Here is a 17,207-nt window from a genome sequence, read left to right on the forward strand (position 1 = left end):
TAACAAGTCAGATAATAATTCACAACCTTTTCTAGTAGTATGTACACTTTATAGATCAGTAGTTTGCCCAAAGTTCACACTTTGAGAAATAGTAAAAACAATGTAGTTATTATTGTAGATACTGTGATGCTGTTATACTCTGTAGTTAGTGAAGCAAAATTTTGTAGGAAAAAAATCCTTTTGGTTCATTACACTCCACTCTTTTCCCATTCATAATTCTTAGTTTTTCAGAATTAAAGCTATGCTTTACTGTTATTTGGCGGAGAAAATAAGATGCAATTTTTAAAAATGAGTTTCTTCCCTGCCACCGAGAGGCCTGACCTGCCAACATCCAGGCTCTGAGGCAGCAGCACTGGACTGGTAGCCTCCATGGGATCCAGGCCAGGAGAGTCCCTTCCTCAATAGGGCCAACCCAATGACACACAGGCCCCAAGGCAGTAATAGGCAGCTGAGTGTCAACAGAACTCCCTGATATGACTGCAGACACCAGGGTGGAACAAGTAGACTGTGATAGCATCTACCACAATGACTAAACACCAACAAAGCTATATTAGAAATATGAAAAACAAAGAAAGTATGACACCACCAAAAGAATATAATAACTCTCAGGTTCTAGATCCTATAGAACAGGAAGTCTTTGAGATGACTGACAAGGAATTTTGAGCAACAATTCTAAAGAAACTAAATGATATACAAGAAAACTCAGTTAGACAACACAACCAAATGAGACAAAGTATACAGGACCTGAGAGAGAAAATATACAAAGAAATCAATGCCCTGAAAAAGAATGTAGCATAGCTTGTGGAGCTGAAAGATTCGTTCAATGAAATAACACAACAGAGAGCTAAGCTAGCAAACACAGGTAGAAGAAAGAAAGAGAGAGGGAGAGAAAGGGGGGGTGGAGGAAGGAAGGAAGAAGAGAGAAAGAAAGAAAAAGAATTTAAAAACTTGAAGAAAATCTAAGAGATACAACAGACAACCTTAAGCACTCAAATATCCACATCATGGGTATTCCAGAGGGGGCAGAAAAAGGAAATAGCATTGAAAACATACTCAATCAAATAATAGCAGAAAACTTCCCAGGTATAGGGAGAAAGACAGATCTTCAGATTCAAAAGCTCAAAGATCCCCAAACATATTCAACCCAGAAAGGTCCTCTCCAGGACATGTTATAGTCAAACTGGCAAAACTCACAGGCAAAGAGAGAACCTTAAAAGCTGCAAGAGAGAAGTGTCCTCACCTATAAGGGAGCCCCTATCAGACTAACATCAGACTTTTCATCAGAAACCCTAAAAGCCAGAAGAGAATGTTATGATATATTCTAAATACTAAACCACAAAAATTGCCAGCCAAGAATACTTTACCCAGCAAGACTATCCTTCAAAAATGAAGGACAAATAGCATATTTCCCAGACAGACAAAAACTGCAGGAGCTCACTACCACATGACCAGTCTCATAAGAAATTCTCAAGGGAGTACTGGGTCTGGTACATGAAAAACAACCATCGCTACCATGAATACAACAGAAAGAAAAAAACCCACCAGTAAAATATAAATGCTAACAATAAGGAGGAAAAAAGTTTATCTACCATCCCAAGAAACCAACAAACACAGAAGACAAACATTAAATCAGAAATAAAGGAACAAAGGTATTTAAAACTTCCAAACAAAACTTAATAGAATGCTGGGAGTAAATCAACACCTTTCAATAATAACTCTTTATGTAGAAGGATTAAATTCCCCACTCAAAACTGGATTAACAAGATGGACCCCACAATATGCTGCCTTCCAGATATTCACCTTACCTGTAAAGACACACCTTGACTAAGAGTGAAAGGATGGAAAAAGATATACCATGCAAATAGAAATGAAAAATGAGCTGAAGTAGCTGTTCTCATATCATGTAAAATAGACTTTCAACCAAAAACCATAGAAAGAGATAAAGAAGGCCACTATACAATGATAAAAGGATCTATCCAACAAGAAGATATAACAATCATAAATATATATGCATCCAGATATACATATATATATGGAGAAGCCAGATTTATATATTAAACATTATTGGACCTAAAGAAAGAGATAGATACTAATATCATAATAGTAGGGGACTTGAAAACCATACTATCAAAATTGGACAGATCATCTAGGCAAAAAACCAACAGAGAAACATATTGGACCAATTGGAATTGGGAGATATCTACAGAACATCTCATCCAACGAGCACATAATATTCATTCTTTTCATCAGCACATCTAACATTCTCCAGGATAGACTACATGTTAGGTCACAAATCAAGTCTCAATTAATTTTTAAAAATTGGAATTATTCTATGTATTTTTTTCAGACCACAATGGATTAAAACTAGAAATCAATAACAAATGAAACTCTGGAAAATATACAAACACATGGAAATCAAACAATATTCTATTCAATCGCATATGGGTCCAAGAATAAATTAAACGGGAAATCAAAAAATATATTGAAACTAATGAAAATAATGACACATCAAACCAAAACCTGTGGGAGAGTACAAAAGCAGTACTAAGGGAGAAATTTATTGCAATAAATACTTACTTCAGAAGAATGGAAAGATGGTAAGTAAACAACGTTAACACTTCACCTTAAAGAACTAGAAAAACAAGAGTAATCCAATCCCAAATTTAGTAGCTAGAAAGAAATAATTAAGATCAAAACAGAACTAAATGAAATAGAAATCCCCAAAAATTATACAACAGATCAATGAAACAAAAAGTTGATTTTTTGAGAAAATAAATAAAATTGACAAAACATAAGCAAGGCTAACTCAAAAAAGAAGACAAGATACGAAAAACAAAAATTAGAAATGAAAAAGGTGATATTGCAACCAATACCTCAGAAATACAAGGAATCATTAGAGAGTACTGTAAACAACTATAGACCAACAAATTTGATAGCCTGGAGAAAATGGATAAATTTGGGGACAGACACAAACTACTGAGACTGAGCCAAGAAGACACAGAAAATCTGAACAGACCAATAACAGGCAACACATGTGAAGCTATTATCAGCAGTCTCCCAATAAAGAAAAGCCCAGGACCAGATGGCTTCAGTGCAGAATTCTATGAAACCTTGAAAGAAGAATGATTGCTAATTCTGTACAAACTATTCCAAGAAAGTGAAACAGAGGCCATTCTCCCAAACTCATTCTGTTAGGCAAACATCACCTTGTTACCAAAAACAAAGATACAACAAAAAAGAAAACCACAGACCAATATCTTTGATGAATATAGATGCAAAAATCCTCAATGAAATACTAGCTAATAGAATACAGCAGCACATACACAAAACTATACACCATGATCAAGTGGGAATCATCCCAGGGATGTGAGGTTGGTTCAACATATGCAAAACAACAAATGTGATATACCACATCCACAAAATCAAACAAAAAAAAATACCATATGATCATCTCTATAGACACTGAAAAATCATATGACAAAACTCAACATTCATTCATGATAAAGACTCTCTATAAATTGGGTATAAAAGGAAAGTACTTCAACACAATTAAAGCCATATATGACAAACCCACTGCCAATATCATCTTGAATGGGGAAAAGTTGAAAGCTTTTCCTTACGAACAGGAACTAGACAAGGATGCCTACTCTCATCACTCCTATTCAATACAGTGTTGGAAGTACTAGCCAGAGCAATCAGAGAAGAGAAGGAAATAAAGGGCATCCGGAATGGAAAAGTTGAAGTCAAACTGAACCTTTTTGCAGGTGATATGATCCTATATATCAAACAGCCTAAAGCCTCTACCAAAAAACTCTTAGAGCTGATAAATGATTTCAGCAAACTTGCAGAAAACAAAATCAACATGCAAAAGTCACTAGAATTTCTATATTCCAACAATGAACTAGCAGAAAATGAAATGAAGGAAGCTAGACCGTTTACAGTAGTCACCAAAAACATAAAATACCTAGGAATAAACTTAACCAAGGATGTGAAAAATCTCTATGACGAGAACTACAAACCACAGTTCAGAGAAATTAAAGAGAACACAAGAAGATGGAAAGATATCCCATGCTCTTGGATTGGAAGAATTAGCATTATGAAAATGTCCACACTATCCAAAGTGATCAACAAATTCAATGCAATCCCCATGGAAATTACAAAGACATTTTTCTCAGAAATGGAAAAAACAAACCTAACATTCATATGTAATAACAAAAGACCACAAATAGCCAAAAGAATACTGAGCAAAAACAAAAAAGCCAGAGTCATAATATTATCTGGCTTTTAAACTATACTACAAAGCTATAGTAACCAAAACAGCATGGTACTGGCATAAAAACAGACACACAGACCAAGGGAACAGAATAGAGAATCCAGAAATCAAGCCATACACCTACAGTCATCTTAACTTTGACAAAAGTACCAAGTCTACACACTGGGGAAGAGACTGTCTCTTCAGTAAATGGTGCTGGGAATATTAGACATTCATATGTAGGAGAATGAAAGTAGATCTGTCCCTCTCACAGTATATCAAAATCAGCTCAAAATGGATTGAGGAATTAAATATATGTCCTGAAACAGTAGAGCTCCTTCAAGAAAACATATGGGAAACACTCCAGGAAGTAAGACTGGGTACAGACTTTATGAATATGACCCCAAAAGCACAGGCCGACAAAGGAAAAATAAACAAATGGAATTATATCAAACTAAATAGACTGCACAGCAAAAGAAACAATTAAAAGAGTGAAAAGACAACCAACATAGTGGGAGAAAATATTTACAAAATATACATCTGATCGAGGATTAATATCCAGAATATACAAGGAAGTCAAACAACTTAACAGCAGAAAAAAATGTTACCCAATTTAAAAATGGATAAAAGAGCTGAAGAGTCATTTCTCAAAGGAAGATAAACAAATGGCCAACAGACACATGAAAAAATGCTAAACATTACTCAGCATTCATGAAATGCAAATCAAAACCACTTTGAGATACCATCTCACTCCAGTTAGGATGGCTAATATACAAAGTATTGAGAATGATAAATGCTGGCGAGGATGCAGAAAAAACGGAATCCTCCTACACTGTTGGTGGGACTGCCAAAGGGTGCAGCCTTTAGGGAAAATGTTATGGGGATTCCTTAAACATTTACAGATAGATCTACCATATCACCTAGTATTCCACTGCTGGGTATATAACCAGAGGAGTCGAAATCATCGTGTCAAAGGAAAACTTGTAGCAGCAGTATTTACAATAGCCAAGAGATGGAACCAGTCTAAATGCCCATCACCAGATGAGCGGATACGGAAAACGTATATCTACACAATGGAATACTACTCTGCTATAAAAAAATAATGAAATACTACCATTCGCAGCAACACGGATGGAGAGAGGAAGTTATATTAAGTGAAATAAGACAGGCCCCCAAAATAGAAATGCTGTGTGTTCTCACTTATTTGTGGGAGCTAATAAAAATAAATAAATAAATAAATATACAAATAACCAAATAGTGGGGTGGGGGGGAAGAAGACACAATTACAACAATTCTTTGAACTTGTGAAGATAAGTGAACAGGTACGAGGCTGATGGGTGGGGGGAGGCGGGGGAGGGGAAAAGTAGGAATTGGGTAAAGGGACACAAAAATCAACTACATTGTATATTGATAAATTAAAATAAATAAATAAATAAATAATAAATTTTAAAAATTTTAGAAATGTGAAAAAAAAATGAAAACGCGTTCCTAAGCATCATTATTTTCGCTGAGCTGGCTAAAGTGACTTAGTTATAATGGGAAAGGAAAACTCATTTGTTGAACTTTCATATATGAAACCTCATTCAGTCCTCAGCGACTCCATGTGATCGTACATCCTATCCCCACCTAAAGTTGGATAAGCAGATTGAAAAAGCAATTTTCCCAGATCACACTGTCAGTAAGTGGCCCAGCAGGAATTTGCAACCCAGGAACATGTCACACAAAAGGCCTTGTATTTTCTATAATTCATTCATTCAAGTCAACCAACGATTCTGACTTCCACATGACTTTGTTCCCAGGAAGCTTCCCATAGATATGGAAGCAGGAACAATCTGGGACACTGAAGCCAGCCCAGCCCCCAGAGGGATGCACACAGACAGGAAAGTTCCCCACTGAAAGCAGCAGCACAGGTTGGGCCCCGAAGCTCTTGCTCAGACCATGCTCAGGACATTTGTGCAGGAGAACTTGCTGTGTGCACAGTAGTCAGGTCCCTCTGGGAAATAGTAAGGAGGTGCATGCTTGCACAGGTCAGACTGGAAAGGAAGGGGTTTTGTTCAGTTCAGTGGCAAATTCTGATGCAGTGTACACCAGCAGGTGCAGCCGTACATCCCGGTGTCTTCCCCAGCCCCTCAGTGTACCCTGAGGCTACAGGACAAGTTGATCTTTGGTTTCCTTGCTTCATGTCCTTCCTAATCCCTTGTTCCTAGACAACACTTTCATCTGAGGAACTACGCAGAATTCGTTTTAGAGGCTGGTCTGTCTCTAGTGGTACCAGCGTACATATACATTCTTCTGTAAGCTGTTTTTCTTTGGCATTCATGAAACGCTGTATTTCCTTTTTCCTTGGTGATGAATGTTACAGGTTGTGCTATGAGAATGTCTCCACCTGTTCTGTGGGGTAAAAAAGCAAAAATTTTGAAATTTTTCAAACTTGTGAAATTTTGAGTTCCATTAAGATATTATGCATTTCTTTACTATTAATGACAAGACTGGGGTCTGAAGATTACTTTTTCTTCCTGAGGAATTCAAGGTCATGGTGGAATTTGCCAGCTTACTTTGAATGACCACATGGCTTTCTTCCACCTGGATGTGGTGTGATGTCCTTTGGCTAAAGCCACTTGTGAGGCATGGTGGCCACCACAGTGACCAGCAGCAGGAGCAGCCTCTGCCAGCACCTGTCCAGAGAGGTGCCGAGCACGGCGATCACGGAGAAGGCCTGAGGTGTGAGGAGTGACGAGGTGGCAGACTGAGCACAGAGCTGAGCCCTGCAGACTGCATAGAACAGGACCCGCTTCTGCACATCCTGTGTAAATTGGTTTTCCAACTCAGTTTATCACCACATTTCTCTCATTATGTGTGGTGCTAACCATCTGAAGATGTTGGTGTCATGAAGCCATTTTCATGTTAAAGGTCTAAAGTTTCTTATTGGTCTAAAACAGAGAGAGAGGGACCCTAAAGTCTGCATGTGTCATGCCACCTGGGAAAGTGTTGTGACATCACTTGCCCATCACTGCACTTCACTGGAAACCACAGGCACAGGCTAGGAAGGGAGCCTACCTAGGTGTGACCCTGCTTTATACATTATGTGACCCAGCCAGGGAAAAATTATTTCAGTTTCTCTTACCTTTGATTGTTACCATTAAATGGGAACCTCACAGATACTGTGTCCTCAGGGTGTCTTCATGCACCTTAAATACAAAAGTCGTTGTTATCTCCTATTACAAAATGAGCACATCCTCTACAGGGATACAAAGAAACACAAGCAGGAGAAACAGTCACTCTTTGTCCCACCATCCAGAGACAACGACTATTAACTGCTGGTTGTATTCCTCATGTGGTGGTCTCTGCCCATAATTCTGATTTGTTTCATGTAGATACCATAAGACCATTGCATTCAATTGCGTGCTCCGTCTTCATTGCTTACGATGACACCAGTGACATTCTGTAGTCACTTCCTTGCCATGTTGTGACTCTTGGCAAGAACCCCCGGTTCACGACCATGTTGGGCAGCAGATCACTTGGGATTCCACAGATTGCTTTCATTTTATATGGCCAGTCCCACAAAATATGGAAGCAGAAGAACAAGCCTGACTAGACTTTTCTACTTTCCTTAGACTAAGTTATCAGGATAGGAGTTTGGTTTTCTCAGGGCATCAGAGACTTCGGGGGTCTCAGCCATACCCCGTTCTTGTCTCCCCACTTGCCTTTGAGTCTTCCCTTTGTTGGGCTCCCCGGAGAGCGTCTCTCCTGAAGCTCTCTTAGCTGTATCCCACTGCTGTGTTTACTGCAGGCTTGTTAGCATGGTGGTGAGAGGTGGGGAAGGGGGACGTGCTCCGCTGTTTTCATTACACTTCTGTCTTAAACTGGCAGAGTGGAACTGGGCTTGAGGTCATGGCCTTGCACTTTCTCTCCTCGTGCCCTCCCTCAGCTGGCACAGGCATGTACTAGTGCCCCCGGGCTGTGGTTGGATACCCACCTTCTGCAGATTAAAGCCTGGCCCTTGTGGAGCTCGGAGAGGCGGGTGTGGGCAGAGTTTAGGTGGGGGCCTCCTTTCTCCCCCTACACCTGGGATAAGATTCCACAAGGGCCCTCTCCTTAGTGCAGACTAAGTCTTCTCTTCTGAAGTGGAGAGGGGCTGGGATGGGTCTGGGCGAGTCTCAGCAGGGGCTTCTGTTCCCCTCCTTTGGCCAGTGGCAAGGAGGGAGCTTTCTCTGGATTCTCCATGACATTTCCCGCAAGAGACTGCTGGGGTTCCTGAAGAAAAAGCCTAAAAGATGGTGGGAAATTCCCTACATGTGTGGTCCCCAAGGGTTTCCATTCTCCAACTAGTCTGAACTCAGCCCTTCTTATTTCACTAAGACTTTCTAGTTTCATCTTCATACCAGTTTTCTCTTTAGCTGTAGGGACCACATATTATGTACCATTTTTCTTCCTGTGCTTCAGAGGCAGGATAGTAGGGTGGTTAAAAGGACAGACATTGAGCCAGAAAAGTAGACCCTTCCCCACCCCATTTTGTAGCTCAGTGACCACGAAGTAATAACATCTCTATACCTCTGCATCCTCATCTATAAAATGAAAATCATGAGAGCACCAATGGCAAAGGATTGTCACCAGGATGAGATGAGTCACATGTATAGCATTCACCACACTGCCCGAAAAGGAGCACGAGGCACTGAATAAATGGCCACTGGGCCATCAGACAGGCTCACAGGCAGAATCGCAAGGAAGAGCATGCTGGTGGGGGTCTCTCCCCTCCACAGAGGATCTGAGGACTGTGCAAAAGGTTTGTGTGGTTTGAGCTGTAACAGGACCCCTGGGTGTGAAATGCTCAGTGTCTTCCTCTCCAGAGCAAAGGGCTTGAGCCCCTCCCACACTCACCCCCTACAAGAATGACACAGAACTGCTTCAGGGGGACAGGGCAAAGTTGAAGAAGCAGGGCTCTTTGGGTTTAAAACGTAATTTCATCTCTCAAATTAATCCTATGAAAGTGTGAGAAATGAGCAGTACATTACAAAAGTGTTGTGACAACTGTGTGAGATGCATGACGTACCAGCACGTGTCCTGCTGCTCAGTGATGCCTCCTGGACTCTGAGCCATCTAAACCTCCAGGAAGTCTCCGGACATGAAAACGGCACATGACTGATCTCGGAAGATCCTGATGCGTGAAGGTAATCCAGGCCTTTTGAAGCTGAGGGGTCGGGTGCTGGGAGGTGGAGGACAACCTGGGAACCGGGCTGAGGGCTGGTGCTCATGCTGGGCCGGATGTGGTAGGGACACACCTGAGAGGGGCTTCTGTGTGAGTTGTCTTGGCGCCCCTCCAGCTGTGGTTCCAGCAAGCACATAAATACCCACATTCCCTCTTCAAGGTCACAGTGGAACTGGGAACATCATTTTTGGCCCCAGCACCTACCTGAACTTGAGCAGGTGACATTGTTGAGGAAAATGTGTCAGGTCGTGCTTCAACCAGTATAAGTGGCTCGAGATCACCGCATATTCTTATCCAGAAATGAATATTTCAGGTAGCTCCAACCTTAACTGTCCCAAACCAACTGTAAGCAAAGAAGAGGAATCTGTATGAACATCTGATATATAAAGATGCAGCATTAAAGGATTCCTTTGCTCTCTCTTCAAGAGCTGAAATAGTTGGGGAGCAGCTGTGAGCCCAGATGAGTGCTTCCCACAGTGACATCCTGCTGTGTCCCAAGAGAAAGACAGGAAAGTGAGGTCTCAACGCCCAGATGTCTCAGTGGAACAGGAGTAAGTGTTCGCTTTTCGTCTTCATGAAATTTAGTCTTGTGGTTCGGGTGGAAGGGTGGACATAACTGTCAGCCACAGCACCTGATGACAGGTGTCACTGTCAAGGAAACATATATCAGATGAGCCCAAATCTGACTTTGGTGTCAGCATCCAAGTGTATGACTTCATTTTCGAAGACTTGGCTGGATATTTTACAAGGTAATAAAGCATCTTTGTTTTTTTTCCTGGAAATCGATATTTTAAACTTTAACTCCCTGAGAATGACTGTGAATGAAGAAAGTGCTCATGAGCACCTGGTATATAAAGGGAAAGCATTAAAGAATTTCTCCATCTGTGGTACAGACTGAAGGGACAGAGGAGCAACCCTCAATGCCAGAGGGAGAAGTAAATGCTTCTGGTGCTGACAGCTCCTGTCTGCCAGGCTGTGTCCCCAAGAAGAAGCAGGAAAGTGAGAACACCAGTGGTTAAGAGATGTAGGTGGCAGGAGGCAGCATGGCCTGAGCCGGTGCCATGGAAAGAATGGGTGAGTCAGGGGGACTCCACGACACTCTTCCCTGTGGATTGCAGAGCGGGTGTGTCTCAAATGCAGTTTCTACCCATCCCCCACTCCCCAGGAGTGCCCTGCAGATGTGGTGACAGGACACTGGTTGGGAAGAGCTCTTCCTGTGAAGGGTGACGTGTGGGTGGATGGACAGGGTGGCAATTAACTTACCTCCCTCCCCTTCTGATCTCTTCTCTTTTGTTTTACAGCAGCAGCATTGCCCTAGCGATATGAGGTCCTGTCTTTTGTGATCGATGCAAAAATTACTCTCCCTGTAGATTGGCTATGGATCAAAAACTCTATCTAAGATACTGAAATAAGGCCTGTATTTTTCTGTACATAAAATAACCACTGAAAATGTGTTCTTATTTGATAACAAAATTTATCAATGATAGCAAAAGTACATATGTTTGGACAGTGAGATACACTGTTTTTTAATTAATTCGGAGGTCACCATTCATTTCAGCCTCAGAGAGACCAAATATCAACTCTGTGTTCCCATCTAGAAATGAGAGAGGACACTGTGGAAACAGGGTCAGTTGCACTTGTCCTGGCCTGTGGGGCTGGTCTCTTGAGCAGCCTGGCATGTGGACCCCTGCTCCCCAGACCAGAAAGTAGGCAGGAGTGACCTGGGGATCCTGTGAATGGGACTGTGACTCAGCAGGTCAAGCTGAGGCTTGCTTTCCTGCATTTCTGACAAGCTCCTACATGAAGCAGGTGCTGCTGGTTCACAAACCAGACAGCAAGTCCCGAGGACTTAAAGTATTATTCGACATGATTTTATTTTGTAATGTGCAATAATAACCCTTGTAATCAATGAAATGCCTCCATTTATTGAGCATTAGGCATGCTCCAAGCACTCGGAAGAATTTTTCATGTGTTATTTAGATTACTCTTTGCAACAGTTCAGGTAAATATGATGTTCTCTATTTTTGAATGAGGAAAATGGATCAATGATATGTGAAGTAATTGATCCAAAGTCACACAGTGAATATGGAGAGGGTAGATATATAGCAAAGGATCCCTGAGAAAACAGAGAAATTAGGAAACATAAAATTACATGTCTCTCATAAGTACATCACTCTAGGACAGTGATTGACAAATGCTTCCTATAAAGGGCCAAAAAATAAATATTTTGGCTTCAAGTGGCAGCTACTGCACTGCCCCCTGCACTGCAGCAGCAGCCGGCACCGGGTGTGAGTGAGTGGGCAGGGCGGTGTGTTCATGGACCCGTGGCCGCTGGCCTGTGCGCAGGGTGTGACCCTTTGCTCCGTGGTAATCACTGCTGCCATTAAGGCTAGTTATGGCTCTGAGTTTCATTTATTCATTGATTTATTCTTTTCTGAAAGCTATAGAGTAGTAATACGATTACGTGGTAAAATATACATACAAAATAATTTTCTGTGCCTTATGCAAGTATGTGTTGTTAGATAAGAGGTTTCATTATTAAAAGGGTGAATCAATAAAATATTGAATCTGTTTTGCATATGTGTCTTTTGAAATGATAGTAGCTTTTCACTAAAATGTGTAAAATCTGTAAAAGTGACAAGAAATAATTAAAACTATCCATCCTTCCAGAGACAACCACTCTGTCAACTTTGGAGAATTTCCTACTATTGGTTCTTCTGTATACCTTTATGGATTTGAGAGTTTACTGTGTAAATCAGTTCTGTGTCCCTGCTAATGGGTGGTAAATATTTTCAATTTTACTTATAATTTTTCAGTAAACATTGTACTAATGGCTGCATGGCATTTCATCCCTTTACAGCCACACAGGTAAGGTATCCCTGTCCCTCCTGCTCATCACTTCAGTATGTCACCAGCTCTGCATCCCCGTGAATATCCCAGGGGTGTGTGGAAAAGTCGAGGTGGCTTCTCCTCCTGAGATCTGACCCTGTGTGGCCACCGCAGTGGACTCTGCACTGCTCTGCAGATGAAATGAAATAATGTGTGGAAAGGACTTAGCACGGATATCGTGTGAAGCTGAGCCCCTCTTTCTATTCACACCTGTCAGGAAAGCGTTGATGTTCCCAGAATTTTCTCCCTGTGACGATCCTCTTCTCACCTGTGCTCCTATGTACGCGTTAGGTGAGAGGCAGGACTGCTGAGACTCAGGCACTGGGGACATCCCACTGTGGAGCACCAGGGCCAGGAGTCGGGATGGGACTGGGACACACACCCCAGGGTGACGCTGCTGTGGAGCCCCCAGGGTCCCCTAATGCGGCTTTCAGCAGCATCTCTGCTCCTCGTGCTACACCTGATCCTTGGAAGGGAGACATGGAGAGTGAGCACGTGGCAGTTATTGCAAGAGCTCTATGTAAACCGCACGTGTGGCAAGTAGGTGGTAAGACATCGTGTTACTAAAGGCAGCGGCGTCAGGACCATTTCCAAAGCGAGCATTTTCCCTCATTAATCTCCTCCTTGTTTGGAAGTGGCCAATGGAGGTGGGAAAAGAGTTTCGTGGTTTTACATTTTACATTTTGTTTCACAATTCTCTGAAAGTTCCCTACCACTCACCTATGAATCACAGAATAAATAAAATAATCCTCAATAATTATTTTTTATTGTATTCGTCTGTGAGGAATATCACACTTGTTTCCTCTACAGATGCAGGGAGCATGAATTATCTTTCTTTTCAACCATCTCATCGTATCTTACTCAGGATTGGGGGGTGTTTTTGGCAGAATCCTGGAGAATAAGGTCATGAAGGCACCTGTGCTGCATTGGCGTCACCAACTGTGCCCAGGAGCTCTGTTCCGATGGAGCCCTGAGTGTGGAGTGACCGCACCCTCTTCCCCTGGGACAGAAGACTCCTACTTCTGTCTCTCAAGTGCCGCAAGTAGCTCATGGTTTACTTAGAGCTTTATGGTCTCTGGATTTCTTCAGGATGGCCTCAGGGTGCTAATAAAAGTCATGAGATTATTACATTTGACAGATCATTCTACCTCTGAAAACCTCCAATGCTGATGAAAAATAACAACGGGAAACACTTATGTGGCATGCACACCCTCCCCTGCTGTGCACACCTGCCCTGCCTCCATTCAAAAGCACTCAATCTCTGGAAATCACTGTCTGTGCAGTGAACTGATGGACAAATGGGTTTTGCTCTGACCCATCCACCCCATATTGTCAGAGTTTCAAGACAGACTAATTTAGTAGGAAATAGTGTCAAATATAGTCCTTAATTTGGACCATAATTGCTGCCACCATGTGGGGCTCACTGTGGCACCAGAAGCGGAGACTCTTCCTGCAAAGTTCCAGAAGTGCTGCAGGGAGGGGAGGCCTGGGCCGGTGCCCTGTGGAGCTGCCCGCTGTGGTTGACCACAGTGACAAGGATGTGGGTTGGCACAGACATGCAGAGGTTCTTGTGTAGCTTATTTCAGCAATTCTAATACTGTGCTTAACCCAACAGGCACAGTAATATGTGGCCTCATCTTCTTTCTCTAAGAAATGTATTTTCAAGGTCGCAGTGGAAGTACGAGAATTTTTACTTGCCTCGAGTTTGTTCCTCTTCCCACCTAAGTGACCTTGAGCAGTGGTTGTCGAAATGTACATTAGGTGTTCTAAACCTTGATTTGGTTTCTCCCGGTACCAGTGTACAACTGCACTTTCAAAGTTTTGGACGGACACCTTACAAGGTATTTGGACACTCTCATCGGTTGCTCTGGAAATTGACATTTCAGGTTGTTCCAACCGCCCAAGTCCACCTGCAAGCAAAGAAGAGAAATCCCCATGAGCAAACGATATGTAATGAGGCCATAATGAAGAGTGACTTCTGTCTCTCCTGTAGACTGAAATGACTGGGGGCTACTCACATGCCCAGAGGCCAGAGAAGAGGACCATCTCCAGCAGCAGCATCCTGCCTCCCAGGCAGGCTCCCCAGCACCCGGTAGCCGGAGGTCACAAGCCAGTGACAGGCAGGGGGGGCTGTTCTGGTGTCTCCGGAGAAGTGGTGGGTGAGGTGGCTCCCTGGGGCTTTTTATGAACTGCTACAATTCTGAGCAGTTCTGAGGTCTCCTGTACCCACGAGTGCTGGGCAGATGGGTAAGTGGGTTAAGCATCTGGAAAGAAATCCCTGGCATGAATGTGCACATCGCGGGGTGGGGCAGGGCTTGTTCTCTTACCCATTCAGTCATTCACTGACATTCCGTACTGTGGAAACATTGTTCTGGAAATATAAGGACATACCTGCTGTGTTCAGTCCCTATGTCTATATTTCTGTGATTTGCTGTTGATTCAGGACTCACCTAAGAATGCTGATCTTTATTTTTCAATAACACACAACAGAAAAAACAGTTAGATGCTGGAATATCTCATTGACATTATTTAATATGCCATATACACAAGCACTGGGGTATTTAGTGTTTTTGAAATCAATTGAGATGTCACCAATCAGCTTATGACTCAGAAAAATCAAATTTTATTTGTAATCCGGATGCATCCAAGAATAGACTAGACTACAATTGCTGGCTGGCAGATGTGAGGCAGAGCAGGCTGTGGAAATCAGCTTCTACTTGCCCAGGACCTTGGAACTGTGTCTTGAATGTTTGTCACATGAAGTAGTATTTTCAAAGAAATGTTATGTTTAATGTGTAGCGATAAGATTTAAGATTAATTTAGCATCTAATGTCCATAGAGGACTTGCTGCTTGTCAGGCATTATTCTTGATGCGTTCTTATATTATTTTATTTAACACCTCAACAGCCCTGTGCAATGGGTGTTATGGTAATCTCTGTTTGACAAATGAGGACAGTGACAAAGAGAGGTTAATGACTCATTCCAAGACCCAGAGCTGGTACATATAAGAACTCAGATAAATAATAACTCTTCATTAAAGAAAATCTCAGTAAAATGAGTTACAATAATGACAATAAATGTACCCATCATTACCTTTTCCTTTGAATTTTTCTCTGCATATTTATACATAGAAGTAGAATTGCTTGGTATTATTTATACATATATAAGAGTGGAATTTGCATATTTGGCTTAATATTCCCTTCTTTTGATTAACTTGTTATCATGAGCAATACTGCAGGTCTTCAAATAATCTATATGAACATTATTTTTAATGACCAGAGAAAATTAAACACACTTCATACCACTTAACCCTGTAGAATGTTGAGTATGTTATTTAAGCTTTGTGGGCCTCAGATTCCACACAGGTCTCTTGCCTACATATATATTTCTTGGAGGTCGAGTGGCTTATATTATCACATTACACAAGGGTAATGCAGAAAATGCTCAGATATTTGTACCTAGCACATCATGAGTCTTCAGTGATGCTATCACGTCTTGGTATTACTAAGAAAATAAGAACAAAGTATTTTGTTAAATATTTTTTACAGCAAACAATAGTATCTCATTTAGGGAAAACATGTAACATTAAGAAAAGTACACAGAAGAAATTAAAACCATCTATTTCCTCAGGAATAATAATTCTTAAAATTTTGGAGAATTCCTTTCCCTTTCAAAAAAAGAAATTCTTGTATTGATACAGACATAGTTTTAAGAGGTTATTATATACTTTATGAATCTTTTTTAATATTATATTGTGAACATTTTCTAATTATATTGTTAAATCCATAAAGCATTGTTTTCAAAGTCTATGTAGTATTCTATCATTTCAATGCAACATGAATAAGGTGTCTCTTTCCCTGTGTTTCATCATGTTGTCCAATGCCTGGTAAGTTCTTCTAAGATCTGAGCACAGGATATCTCACTGTGCTCTGGGCTCTTTGGAGACTAGGTGGGACAACCATGGGAAGAAGGTGGCACATGTGATTCCACAGCAGGTCTCTGCATTCCTGTCTGAAAAGAGCTTATGTCCTCAGAATTTTTGTGTATCTCTCAAGTCTTTCTCTTTACTTTATCCTGTATTAAGCATTTAGGTAACCAGTGAGGCCCTATATGGGCTCAAGAATTCAATACATTATCCTGTATCCAATACTATCTGGACTCCATCCTGATACCAAAACCAGGTAAAGATATAACCAAAAGAAAACTACAGGCCGATATCCTTGATGAATATAGATGCAAAAATCCTCACTAAAATACTAGCAAACAGAATACAGCAACACATACATAAAATTATTCATCACGATCAAGTGGCATTCATCCCAGGGATGCAAGGCTGGTTCAACATATGCAAATCAATAAATGTGATACACCATATTAATAAACTCAAACACAAGGACCATATGATCATCTCTATAGATGCTGAAAAAGCATTTGATAAAGTTCAGCACTCATTCATGACAAAGACCCTCTATAAGAGAGGTATAGAAGGAAAGTATCTCAACATAATTAAAGCCATATATGCCAAACCCACTGCCAATATCATCCTGAATGGGGAAAGCTGAAAGCTTTTCCTTTAAGAACAGGAACTAGACAAGCATGCCCACTCTCACCACTCCTATTCAACATAGTGTTGGAAGTACTAGCCAGAGCTATCAGAGAAGAGAAGGAAATAAAGGGCATCCAGATTGGAAGAGATGAAGTCAAACTGTCCCTGTTTGCAGATGACATGATCCTATATATCGAACAGCCTAAAACCTCTACAAAAAAACTCTTGGAATTGATAAATGATTTCAGCACAGTAGCAGGATACAAAATCAACACACAAAAATCAGTAGCATTTCTTTTCTCCAATAGTGAACA

General features: G+C 41.3%; 1 gene segment (V, D, J or C); it reads right to left on the reverse strand.

Annotated features, from left to right (window-relative positions):
- LOC134390934 (T-cell receptor gamma chain C region C10.5-like) overlaps positions 1-17,207 on the reverse strand; it is a 52,721-nt gene that overhangs the window by 21,061 nt on the left and 14,453 nt on the right.

This window comes from Cynocephalus volans, chromosome 11, assembly GCF_027409185.1.
Source record: "Cynocephalus volans isolate mCynVol1 chromosome 11, mCynVol1.pri, whole genome shotgun sequence".
Taxonomy (NCBI): Eukaryota; Metazoa; Chordata; class Mammalia; order Dermoptera; family Cynocephalidae; genus Cynocephalus; species Cynocephalus volans.